The sequence below is a fragment of the Hyla sarda genome, chromosome 5 (genome assembly GCF_029499605.1).
Source record: "Hyla sarda isolate aHylSar1 chromosome 5, aHylSar1.hap1, whole genome shotgun sequence".
Classification (NCBI taxonomy): Eukaryota; Metazoa; Chordata; class Amphibia; order Anura; family Hylidae; genus Hyla; species Hyla sarda.
In genome coordinates this window covers 131,890,559-131,904,364 of record NC_079193.1, presented here as the reverse complement: position 1 = coordinate 131,904,364, position 13,806 = coordinate 131,890,559, and the positions used below count along the sequence as shown (strand labels likewise).

The window sequence follows — 13,806 nt, the reverse complement described above, 5'->3', positions numbered from 1 at the left end:
ACAGGTGTGTTATGCCCTCAGATGTCCGGGGCTGCACGCGCGCTACACTGAAAGGACCAGCGTGTGTCTATCCTTCACCGACAAGTGCGCTGAACCCCGATCGTGATAGAGAATCAGGATAGAGAATCAGGGATTGCAATTATTTGCCAGGAAAGAAGAATCCCAACTAAGTGCGGGTCATAAGCTCGGGTTCATTAAGTCCCTGCCCTTTGTACACACCGCATGTCTCTACTACCGATTGGATGGTTTATTGAGGTCCTCGGATCGGCCCCGGCGGGGTAGGAGAAGGCTCTGGCAGAGCGATGAGAATCTAAAGATCATTGTTGAAATTTGCATTAAGCATGTATTAGCTACTGCTAAACTTCCAAAAATTAAAGGCCCAAGGCCAGAAGAATCAGTGAGGCAAGAAGTTCCTGAAAGACACGGGATGAGTAAGGAGAAGGCATTCGCTGTACCCAAGAGTGTTTCATAACCCCTTACATTTAAAGATCAATGTTGAAATTTGCATTAAGCATATATTTAGCAACTGCTAAACAGTCAAAAATTAAAGGCCCAAGGCCCGAGGCATCAGGGAGGCAAGTAGCTCCTGAAAGACACAGAATGAGTCAGGAGCAGTCAGGAGCAGTACCCAAAAGGGTTTCATAACCCCTTACATTTAAAGATCAATGTTGAAATTTGCATAAAGCATATATTTAGCAACTGCTAAACATCCAAAAATTAAAGGCCCGAGGCATCAGGGAGGCAAGTAGTTCCTGAAAGAAACAGAATGAGTCAGGAGCAGTCCTTCGGAGTACCCAAGAGGGTTTCATAACCCCTTACATTTGAGGATCAATGTTGAAATTTGCATTAAACATATATTTTGCAACTGCTAAACATCCAAAAATTAAAGGCCCAAGGCCCGAGGCATCATGGAGGCAAGTAGTTCCTGAAAGACACAGAATGAGTCAGGAGCAGTCATTTGCAGTACCCAAGAGGGTTTCATAACCCCTTACATTTAAAGGTCAATGTTGAAATTTGCATTAAGCATGTATTTAGCTACTGCTAAACTTCCAAAAATGAAAGGCCCAAGGCCAGAAGCATCTGTGAGGCAAGTAGTTCCTGAAAGACACAGGATGAGCCAGGAGCAGGCAATCGCAGTACCAAAGAGGGTTTCATTACCCTAATTGATAACCCCCAAGAGGGTTTCATAACTAACCATAATTGGGAAGTGTTGGTGTAGCAGCATGGTCAATCTACTCTGAGGCATCTGGCATTGGTGACTGGAAATCCTGGCTATCAATGCACTGGTCAAGACCAGTATATGGAGGGTTAATCCAATCACTTTTCCAATAGATCACCCCTTGGGGCAATCCAATAGTACCCTAATTTCCCATATACCCTCTAAAATATTTAAACTTTATTGTTAATTGAATCAAAAAATATCAAAAATATCCACACTTTTAAAAGGTATCAGAGCAGTACTGTGTGTCGGGCTCTTTATTACCTCTGTTTGTGACATCACATCCCATATTGATGGATCCCCATCCAACTAGATCCTTTCTTTTTAATCCTTGTCCTCTGGTTGGTACAAATTCCTTATTGACATAAGCTTCCTCCAATGAGAACTCGGTTCACTCCTCCGAATCCCATTGGTTTTCAATGGATAGGTATCTCAACCAATCCGTATCTTTGTTTATAATTGTCGTCATCTGCGCGTTCTCCTCTGCGCTCGGACTTAGTTTCAATTGCGCCTCATCTCATCTGCGCACTCTCGCGTGCGCGAACTGTTTGTCATCAAAAGCGGAATTATCGGGTGTATGTGAAAACATCTCCTATTTCTCACTCTGCGCACTATAGTATGCGCGAACTGTTAGAGTTCAGATCATGATAATTGGGGCAATTTTATAGGAGTTCCCTCTCTTCTCCCTACAGATTACTATTTTTATTATTTTTGTTATTGTTATTTTTTGAGGGGATTTTATTTCTACAAAGGGCAAAGAAGTTCTCACCGGATCAGATGGATATTAGGTTCTAAATTAGAGTTGCCGATGGTCCTCAGCGTCATTAGGTAGGATAATGGATAGTTAGGATCTTGGTGGAGATTACTATTGTTTCTATTTCTAATTTATCTATTTCAATATTGTTTTGTCAATTTGTATATGTATTCCTTTACCTTTCTCTCCTTTTTGGATCTGGGGGGTTCCTTAGTTGATTTTGATGATTAACACCATTTTGAAATAAATAATGTACTGATAAATACTAGCTTAAATGTTTATAAGTTGGACCTATTTACCATTGCTCTGGGGGGGGGGGGGGGGGTTGTTGGGGGGGGGGGGGGAAAGGGTTTCTGGGAGGGGAAAGAGTTCTTTTAAATAGAATTCCTTTTTACCTTTTTATTTCACAGTTATTTGTTTTGCTGCCTGTTTTGTTGCATGTAGCTTACTGTTCTTTCATTTCTTTATAACAGAATCACCTTCTACCTCACCTCTCCATACTCACGTCCCGCTCATCCCAATCTCCCATCAGTCCTCCACCGCTCCAGGTAAGTAACCTTTGTATTGGTCCTTTAGCTAGTTTGTATAATTTATTTTAATACTATCAATTTAATGGGTATGTTCCTTTATTTTGATCTCTTTTGTCCCTACACATCTTCTAACGCGGATATTTGATTCTTACCCACTGTTTATTTTAAAATCTATTGCTTATTGTTTGAATAAATTCCTGGCTGGCTTTATAAGAAGGCCGAGAAAGTAAACCCTTCATTTAGGCCTGTTGGGCTGAGAGTTTTCAGCCTATATATCCAAATGGCTTCTTCCTTCAGAAGTTTTTTATCCAAATTCCCTCCTCTTGGTCCAAGGCTGGGTTTGATGAATCCCCAAAATCTTAGGTCCTTCACCTCTCCTCTATGCACGTCTCGTATGTGCCGTGCCAAGGGGGTGTCAGCCCCTGTTCTAATTGTACTTAGATGTTTTGATATCCTTCTTCTTAATTCTTGTGTAGTTTTTCCTACGTATAGTTTGGGGCACCCACACTCGGCAATGTACACCACTCCTTGTGTCTGACAGTTAATGAAGTCTCTGACCTCATATTTCCTCCCATCAAAGGGATTAACAAATTCTTTTTTCTTTGGGAGAAACCTACAAAAATTACATCTACCACATGGATGTGAGCCTCTTAGCTTAGATTTTAGCCACGTGCCCTCATGATTTGTTTCTTTTGATTTGTAGTGACTCCGCACCAGCCTTTCTCTGATATTCCTACCTCTGCGATATGTCACACTCGGCTGCTCCGTAAGTACTTCTGTCAGATCTTTGTCTGCCAGTAAAATTGGCCAGTATTTTCTTAATATTTGCATCACCTGTTGATTATTTTGGTCGAAGGTACCTATGCATCGAACTGTCTTTTTCTGTTGTTGTTCAGTTATTGTTTTATTTCTCAGTAAATCACATCTCGGGGTGTCTCTTGCCCTCGCGAAAGCCCTATGAAGAACCTTTTTAGGGTATCCTTTTGACAAGAAACGATGCATTAGTACCTTACTTTCCTCAAGAAAAGCCTCTTCAGTGGAGCAGTTTCGTCTGGCCCTCAAATACTGCCCCACTGGTATGCCACTCTTAAGGGGCCTGGGGTGGTGACTTCTCCAATTCAAGAAGCTATTCGTTGAGGTAGTTTTTCTGTAGACTTTCGTCTGGATGCTGCCTTCAGCCTCGAGGAAGATTTCCAGATCTAGAAAGCAAAGTGTTTTTTCATTTATTTCTGATGTGAATTGCATTCCTATTTGATTGTGATTTAGTTTGTGAACAAATTCATGAAACAGGGTGATGGTGCCATCCCAAAATATAAGAACATCATCTATAAAACGACCCCAAAATAAAATGTGTTTTGTATACATACCCTTAAGAGTGGCATACCAGTGGGGCAGTATTTGAGGGCCAGACGAAACTGCTTCACTGAAGAGGCTTTTCTTGAGGAAAGTAAGGTACTAATGCATCGTTTCTTGTCAAAAGGATACCCTAAAAAGGTTCTTCATAGGGCTTTCGCGAGGGCAAGAGACACCCCGAGATGTGATTTACTGAGAAATAAAACAATAACTGAACAACAACAGAAAAAGACAGTTCGATGCATAGGTACCTTCGACCAAAATAATTAACAGGTGATGCAAATATTAAGAAAATACTGGCCAATTTTACTGGCAGACAAAGATCTGACAGAAGTACTTACGGAGCAGCCGAGTGTGACATATCGCAGAGGTAGGAATATCAGAGAAAGGCTGGTGCGGAGTCACTACAAATCAAAAGAAACAAATCATGAGGGCACGTGGCTAAAATCTAAGCTAACAGGCTCACATCCATGTGGTAGATGTAATTTTTGTAGGTTTCTCCCAAAGAAAAAAGAATTTGTTAATCCCTTTGATGGGAGGAAATATGAGGTCAGAGACTTCATTAACTGTCAGACACAAGGAGTGGTGTACATTGCCGAGTGTGGGTGCCCCAAACTATACGTAGGAAAAACTACACAAGAATTAAGAAGAAGGATATCAAAACATCTAAGTACAATTAGAACAGGGGCTGACACCCCCTTGGCACGGCACATACGAGACGTGCATAGAGGAGAGGTGAAGGACCTAAGATTTTGGGGATTCATCAAACCCAGCCTTGGACCAAGAGGAGGGAATTTGGATAAAAAACTTCTGAAGGAAGAAGCCATTTGGATATATAGGCTGAAAACTCTCAGCCCAACAGGCCTAAATAGGGGGGTTTACTTTCTCGGCCTTCTTATAAAGCCAGCCAGGAATTTATTCAAACAATAAGCAATATATTTTAAAATAAACAGTGGGTAAGAATCAAATATCCGCGTTAGAAGATGTGTAGGGACAAAAGAGATCAAAATAAAGGAACATACCCATTAAATTGATAGTATTAAAATAAATTATACAAACTAGCTAAAGGACCAATACAAAGGTTACTTACCTGGAGCGGTGGAGGACTGATGGGAGATTGGGATGAGCGGGACGTGAGTATGGAGAGGTGAGGTAGAAGGTGATTCTGTTATAAAGAAATGAAAGAACAATAAGCTACATGCAACAAAACAGGCAGCAAAACAAATAACTGTGAAATAAAAAGGTAAAAAGGAATTCTATTTAAAAGAACTCTTTCCCCTCCCAAAAACCCTTCCCCCCCCCCCTCCCCTCGCCCACCCCACCTGGCCTCCCGGTAAAAAACTCAAAATAAATAATAATAAAAAACAGAGCAATGGTAAATAGGTCCAACTTATAAACATTTAAGCTAGTATTTATCAGTACATTATTTATTTCAAAATGGTGTTAATCATCAAAATCAACTAAGGAACCCCCCAGATCCAAAAAGGAGAGAAAGATAAAGGAATACATATACAAATTGACAAAACAATATTGAAATAGATAAATTAGAAATAGAAACAAAAGTAATCTCCACCAAGATCCTAACTATCCATTATCCTACCTAATGACGCTGAGGACCATCGGCAACTCTAATTTAGAACCTAATATCCATCTGATCCGGTGAGAACTTCTTTGCCCTTTGTAGAAATAAAATCCCCTCAAAAAATAACAATAACAAAAATAATAAAAATAGTAATCTGTAGGGAGAAGAGAGGGAACTCCTATAAAATTGCCCCAATTATCATGATCTGAACTCTAACAGTTCGCGCATACTATAGTGCGCAGAGTGAGAAATAGGAGATGTTTTCACATACACCTGAGAATTCCGCTTTTGATGACAAACAGTTCGCGCACGCGAGAGTGCGCAGATGAGATGAGGCGCAATTGAAACTAAGTCCGAGCGCAGAGGAGAACGCGCAGATGACGACAATTATAAACAAAGATACGGATTGGTTGAGATACCTATCCATTGAAAACCAATGGGATTCGGAGGAGTGAACCGAGTTCTCATTGGAGGAAGCTTATGTCAATAAGGAATTTGTACCAACCAGAGGACAAGGATTAAAAAGAAAGGATCTAGTTGGATGGGGATCCATCAATATGGGATGTGATGTCACAAACAGAGGTAATAAAGAGCCCGACACACGCTGCCCACACTCAGAAGCCCCATACCTCTTGACAAAGCTACATAGTAGCGAAACATGTCGGGGGGGGGGGGCTGAGTAGGGTGTTTTTAAGTAAATCAGAGCAGTCTCCGGAGGAAGCTGGAGTGTGAGCTGCAGGCACACTCAGCAAAAGATAGCGATAATAGTCTCAGTGGAGATACTTACAGTGTTTGGATACAAACCAGGGAGTACTGCTCTGATACCTTTTAAAAGTGTGGATATTTTTGATATTTTTTGATTTAATCAACAATAAAGTTTAAATATTTTAGAGGGTATATGGGAAATTAGGGTACTATTGGATTGCCCCAAGGGGTGATCTATTGGAAAAGTGATTGGATTAACCCTCCATATACTGGTCTTGACCAGAGCATTGATTCGATTAATAAGAGGTCAATTACCTCAAAATAAAGACCAGGCATAAACAGCTATCAAATGTAATGGCAGGCTTTTTATCTGGCAAACCAAATCCCGATTTATTCTTGAATCAAGCACAGCATGTCTTTTCAGCTAATGAACTACCCTTAAATCAGGTGGATATTAAATCAGCATTCAAGAACCTACAAAAAACCTACAAAAGTTACTTGCGCTCCTGGTGGGAGATTGCAAGTTTAGAGACCTATTCCTCACAAAAAATTGTATATAGGGGTCTTAGGATAAACATAACTCCCAATTCACATAGAGAGGACCCGGAATTTATTCGTGGATGGCAACAACTGTTAACTGAAAACTCACTCCGTATGTTGGAGTATCTCCTAGCATATGAAAAAAGGCTTTTAATGAAATCAGTAAACAACTTGAGGGACAGATAGAAGAGATACAAATTTTCAAACCACAGACAGAATTTAATAACCTGGAACAACAACTACAAAAGCACATAGAAAGTTTTCAGTCAGACTTAAAGGAGCGGAAACATCGTAAATATATCAGAGACAAAAAAGACTTTGACACAGGGTTGATATACGTGAAGAGGGGACCTGAAAACTATAATTCGAATAACCAGTACACTGACATTTCTGAAACAGAGGTGTCAGAATCGGATTACCCATCTGGGGGAAAAAATCCAAACCAGGGTAGATATAGGAATAAGAACAAACGTAAGACTTATAACAGCAAAAGAACAACTTATCGAGGAAATTACAGAAGCCAAGGACAGGGGGAGAACCAGGGTAATCAACAAAGGGGAGGATACGGTTATCAGAGTCAACTTAATCCTAATTCTAATCCCCAACAACAATGGCAGCAGGAATTAAATTTGTGCCCCCCAGGAGTAAGTGGTATGCCTCCACATATTCATGCCGCTTCATCACAACCCTCTGGTCTACAGTCCTCATGTCCTCCCATACAATCCTCTGGTTCACAGTCCTCATATCCCTCTACACAAGTAGTGACTACAACAATGCCACCTGTCAACTCAGCAGGGAATGTGAATCAATACCTGCCCCCACAAGTTGCCCCCCTTTTTTTAGGGGGAGGTGTCCAACTCAGGGACAGGGAAAAGTGGGGATATCTACAAAATCCCCTTCATCCCAAACCAACTTAGGGGAAAATGAAGAAATGCAAGTGTGTAATTTAACATCATTACAACTTACAGACAATCAAATATCTGTCCTACGGAAGGGACTTTCTTTCACCCCCACTCCTAAATACGATTCCTTTACATGGGTAAAGGATATAAATTTATTTGCAAGGAAACTTGCTTTGCATAAGGTACATAAAAACAATGAAATAAATACTAATACTACAAGACAAGATATACAGGTAGTGACAGATTTGGCTGACCTGTTAGAAGAAAGTGAGACGGGAGAGCGAAGATTGCCACTCCCTCCCTTTACAAGTCTAAAACCCAAATGTAAAACTACACCTCACTTTGGTCAATTCAGCAACATAGATACCTTCGTGAGAATGGTCACTACAGATTTAGAACAACTGTCCTCTAGGAAGTACAATACCAACCTAACTCGAAGAGAAAATCAGGCTCTAAGACAACTAGAGGAAAATGACGATATAATCATAAAGCCCTCCGATAAGGGGGGCAACATCGTCATAATGACCAAAAATGATTATAAAGATATGGTACTACGCCTGCTGAAAGACCAAAGTGCATACAAAAAATTGGATTACAATCCCACAAGTGCATATGTAGCTGAACTGAAGGAAATCCTGTCTAGAGGGAAAAGTGATGGTTTGATCACAGATGATGAGTATAAGGCAATGCTGAATGAAAAACCAACACTGTCAACGTTTTATGCATTGCCAAAAATCCACAAACAAAAGACCCCAAATCCGGGTCGCCCGGTTGTATCGGGCAATGACAACCTTACAGAAGGAATAAGCCTCTATGTTGATCAGATTTTGGCACCGTTTGTCACCTCTTTACCATCATATATAAAAGATACAAGAGATGCTGTCTCCAGGCTTGAGGAGATTTCGTTTACCCCAGATATTTACATAGCGAGCCTCGATGTTGAGGCACTGTACACGAACATTAACCACAAACTGGGGGTAGAAGCGGCAGAGCACTTTCTATACACGAAAGGTACACAATTTATTACACATAATAAGTTTGTCACTTCACTTTTATTTTTTCTATTAACACATAATTACTTCACTTTCGATGGTCACTTTTATTTACAAACTAAGGGCACAGCAATGGGCACAGCATGTGCACCAAATTTTGCAAATTTATTTTTAGGGTGGTGGGAGGACACAGTGGTATTCACTGAGACACTAGGTATGTATACAAAACACATTTTATTTTGGGGTCGTTTTATAGATGATGTTCTTATATTTTGGGATGGCACCATCACCCTGTTTCATGAATTTGTTCACAAACTAAATCACAATCAAATAGGAATGCAATTCACATCAGAAATAAATGAAAAAACACTTTGCTTTCTAGATCTGGAAATCTTCTCCGAGCCTGAAGGCAGCATCCAGACGAAAGTCTACAGAAAAACTACCTCAACGAATAGCTTCTTGAATTGGAGAAGTCACCACCCCAGGCCCCTTAAGAGTGGCATACCAGTGGGGCAGTATTTGAGGGCCAGAAGAAACTGCTCCACTGAAGAGGCTTTTCTTGAGGAAAGTAAGGTACTAATGCATCGTTTCTTGTCAAAAGGATACCCTAAAAAGGTTCTTCATAGGGCTTTCGCGAGGGCAAGAGACACCCCGAGATGTGATTTACTGAGAAATAAAACAATAACTGAACAACAACAGAAAAAGACAGTTCGATGCATAGGTACCTTCGACCAAAATAATCAACAGGTGATGCAAATATTAAGAAAATACTGGCCAATTTTACTGGCAGACAAAGATCTGACAGAAGTACTTACGGAGCAGCCGAGTGTGACATATCGCAGAGGTAGGAATATCAGAGAAAGGCTGGTGCGGAGTGACTACAAATCAAAAGAAACAAATCATGAGGGCACGTGGCTAAAATCTAAGCTAAGAGGCTCACATCCATGTGGTAGATGTAATTTTTGTAGGTTTCTCCCAAAGAAAAAAGAATTTGTTAATCCCTTTGATGGGAGGAAATATGAGGTCAGAGACTTCATTAACTGTCAGACACAAGGAGTGGTGTACATTGCCGAGTGTGGGTGCCCCAAACTATACGTAGGAAAAACTACACAAGAATTAAGAAGAAGGATATCAAAACATCTAAGTACAATTAGAACAGGGGCTGACACCCCCTTGGCACGGCACATACGAGACGTGCATAGAGGAGAGGTGAAGGACCTAAGATTTTGGGGATTCATCAAACCCAGCCTTGGACCAAGAGGAGGGAATTTGGATAAAAAACTTCTGAAGGAAGAAGCCATTTGGATATATAGGCTGAAAACTCTCAGCCCAACAGGCCTAAATGAAGGGTTTACTTTCTCGGCCTTCTTATAAAGCCAGCCAGGAATTTATTCAAACAATAAGCAATAGATTTTAAAATAAACAGTGGGTAAGAATCAAATATCCGCGTTAGAAGATGTGTAGGGACAAAAGAGATCAAAATAAAGGCACATACCCATTAAATTGATAGTATTAAAATAAATTATACAAACTAGCTAAAGGACCAATACAAAGGTTACTTACCTGGAGCGGTGGAGGACTGATGGGAGATTGGGATGAGCGGGACGTGAGTATGGAGAGGTGAGGTAGAAGGTGATTCTGTTATAAAGAAATGAAAGAACAATAAGCTACATGCAACAAAACAGGCAGCAAAACAAATAACTGTGAAATAAAAAGGTAAAAAGGAATTCTATTTAAAAGAACTCTTTCCCCTCCCAGAAACCCTTTCCCCTTTTTAAGTAAATCAGAGCAGTCTCCGGAGGAAGCTGGAGTGTGAGCTGCAGGCACACTCAGCGAAAGATAGCGATAATAGTCTCAGTGGAGATACTTACAGTGTTTGGATACAAACCAGGGAGTACTGCTCTGATACCTTTTAAAAGTGTGGATATTTTTGATATTTTTTGATTCAAATAACAATAAAGTTTAAATATTTTAGAGGGTATATGGGAAATTAGGGTACTATTGGATTGCCCCAAGGGGTGATCTATTGGAAAAGTGGAAATCCTGGCTGATCCATCCCTGATTCATCTTGACAAACGTCAGTCTCTCCACATTTTTAGTGAAGAGACAAGTTCGCCCTGGGGTGACAATGGCCCCTGCCGCACTAAACACCCGCTCTGATGGCACACTACTGGCCGGGCAGGACAGCTTTTCCAGGGCAAACTCTGCTAGTTGCGGCCATAAATCAAGTTTGGCTTCCCAGAAGTCCAGCAGATCTTCAATGGTTGTTGGCATGGCCATGTCAAGGTATGCCACCCCCTGCTGGTTCAGGTCTTGCTCCATGTCTACCTGCTAATGATGAGTTGCTTCACTATGCGGGTGAAAAAAGCTACTCATCAGCGACTGTAGACTCAGGCTGCTGCTGATTGAGCTGGTACTGCTCCTGCCACTCCTCCCCTCCCCAGCAGCCATGGCAGTGGAAGGTGAGCGCAGAGGGCCCCCCGAGTCAGACCTGTGAGTGGATGGAGCATGTGGCCGATAGGCATTGGCCAACTGACTACGTAGAATATCTCTGTAGTAGGTCAGTTTGTCCTCCCTCTCAGTGGGAGGTAGCAAGGGTCCAATAAGGTGGAGATCCAGAAGTCATCCCACTGACGAATTTTGACAATTCGGGGGTCACTACGCAAGCAACTGGGCATGCATCATGCCATTTTCACCAGTGACTCGGAGGGACTACCTGCCTCCATCTCCACTGCATACTGCCACGGTGTGTCTGGGTCCTCTGTCTCGCCTTCCTCATAACCCTCCAGCTCCTCTGGCTGCTCCTGCTCCTCCTCTCCTGTCCGATGACTTGAAACGCCGGCCATCTCATCTAACCTAAACTGTGCTCTTCTCTGCCCCTCATCATCCTCCTCCTCCAGTTCAGCCCCCACAGGGCTCATGTAGCCTTGAGATGTAGGTGCAACGTCTCCATTGCCGTGACCAGCCATCATTTCAATCATTTCTTGTAGGAAATGTAGGAGTGGAATTACGTCATTCATGGCTTAATCCAGGCGACTTACCAATAATGTGGCTTCCTCAAAGGGCCTTAGCAAACGGCAGGTGTCACGTATGAGCTGCCACTGGTTTACATTGAAGTTACACAGGGGAGTACTCCTATCTACTTGCATCATCAAGAAATCGGTGATGGCTTTTCTTTGTTCGTATAGTCTGTCCATCATATGGAGGGTGGAATTCCAATGTGTGGCAACATCACAAATAAGACTATGTTGTGGGATACCGTTCTGACGCTTCAGCTCAAGGAAAGGTGTGTTTGGCGGTGTACGAGTGGCTGAAGTGCATGCACAGTTTCCTTGCCATTTTCAGGATGTTTTGCAAATAGGGTGAAGACTTGAGGAAGTGCATGACAACCGGATTCAACACGTGTGCCATGCAGGGCGCATGTTTCACACTTCCTTGTCGCAGCGCGGACACAATGTTCTTCCCGTTGACGGTCACCATGGTTCCCATTTCCAGATTTTGTGGAGTAAGCCTTACTCGGATTGCTTTATGAATGAACTTTAGCAGTTCCTCCCCTGTGTGACTCCGTTCGCCAAGGCAAACCATGTGAAGAACAACTTGACACCGCCGTGCCCTACACACATGGTACGATGAAGGGCCACCGAGATGTGGACGTGCAGTGGAGGCCGAGGAAATGGTGGAGGATGAGGAGGCGGCGTCGCACACTGTAACAGGACCAACTGCCTGGGAGCGAGAGTGTGGAGGAGGAAGTGGTGTGACCTGTCCAAGTTGCTGTTGTGGCTGTGCAGGAACCACATTTACCCAGTGGGCCGTAAAAGACAAGTATTGTCCCTGCTTGTAGTTACAGCTCCACACGTCGGCGCTGCCGTGCACTTTTGAACACACCGACAGGCTCAAGGACTGGCCCACCTTCTCTTGCACAAAATTATGCAGGGCTGGTACTGGTCCACCACTTGAAAAGGGAGGGACTGCAACACCAGCAACTTGGACAGGAGCACATTCAACTTCTGTGTCGTTGGATGAGTGGGCGGATACTGTTGTCTCTTGGACATGGCTTCGCCGATGGATTGCTGACTAAAAGCAGGAGAAGCAGGAGCGACAGAAGGAGGGTTTGACACACAGCTCCCTTCGGCTGAGGTGGTGGAGCCTTGACTGGATGAAGGAGGGAGCAGATGGCCACTGGGTGATGCAGCAGGCTGGACCACTACATTGGAGCCACGGTTCTCCCAGGCCTCTTCATGGTGACGAAGCATGTGTTGACACAGGGCCATGGTGCCGACATTGGGACCCTGGCCACGCTTCACCTTCTGCCGATAGATCTTGCATGTGGCTACATGAACCTCCCTCGGATGCCTGATGAAAAACTGCCACACCGCCGAGTAGCTGATTTTCCCATCTACAGTCTGCACTAATTGACTGCTACTGGCGCTGTCTCCAGGAACCCCTGTTCCACTACCTCCCGGAAAGGTAGGCTGCCGCGGAGCAGGTGGTCTCCCCTGGGCACGTTTGGCTCCTGTATTTCCACTCCTGCCACCATACTGACTGCAATCCGTGCTACCGTCTTGCTGCCTCAAGGGCAACCTGCAACTCTCTTCTCCTGATGATGATGAAGCCCCTTATGCACCTGGCTCCCAATTGCGATCGGCTTCATCATCAACAAGTGTGTGCATGTCACTGATGTCCTCCTCAGGTTCCCCAACAGTGTCCGCTTCAGGACCCTGAACCCTTGCAACACCGCCTCCCACGTCACTCTCCGCATCACTATTTGGCCACCTAGCGGAGCAAGCGGCACATGTCTCCTCTCCTTCTTGGCTGGCCAGTAGCTGCTGACTATTAGATCGTCCTCAGTAAATAGTGGAGCTGAACCCACAGCATAAGATACTTCTTTAGGAGAGGGAACAGCATAGGACAAAGGCAATGGGAGGACAGGGACTGCTCCCGGGCCATGCCAACTGAGAGTTGTGTCTGAGGAACCCACCAACTGTTGACTGGGGGTGTCAGATGTCACTTGTGATGATGTGGATGAGCGTGTTAACCAATCGACAACGGCACATGGGTTGCTGGTCGAGACACGACCACTGGCTGATAACGGGAGCTCAGGCCTCTCGCTGCGACTCCTGCTGTCACTCGCCCCTAATCTGCTTACAACTCTGCCTGAAGTATTTAGGCCTCTGTCACTCCTCCGTGCACGTCCTGACACTTCTCTGCCTGACATACTGACATATATGA

The 13,806-nt window shown here is 43.4% G+C and overlaps 1 long non-coding RNA gene across 1 annotated transcript; it reads right to left on the bottom strand.

Moving 5' to 3' along the window:
- Positions 1–4,197: 4,197 nt before the first annotated feature.
- Positions 4,198–9,457, bottom strand: LOC130272592 (uncharacterized). Its single transcript, XR_008843632.1, has 3 exons — positions 9,393–9,457; positions 4,947–5,021; positions 4,198–4,260 (listed from the first exon to the last, which is right to left on the bottom strand). It is a non-coding gene; the product is annotated as an uncharacterized LOC130272592 (long non-coding RNA).
- Positions 9,458–13,806: the final 4,349 nt, after the last annotated feature.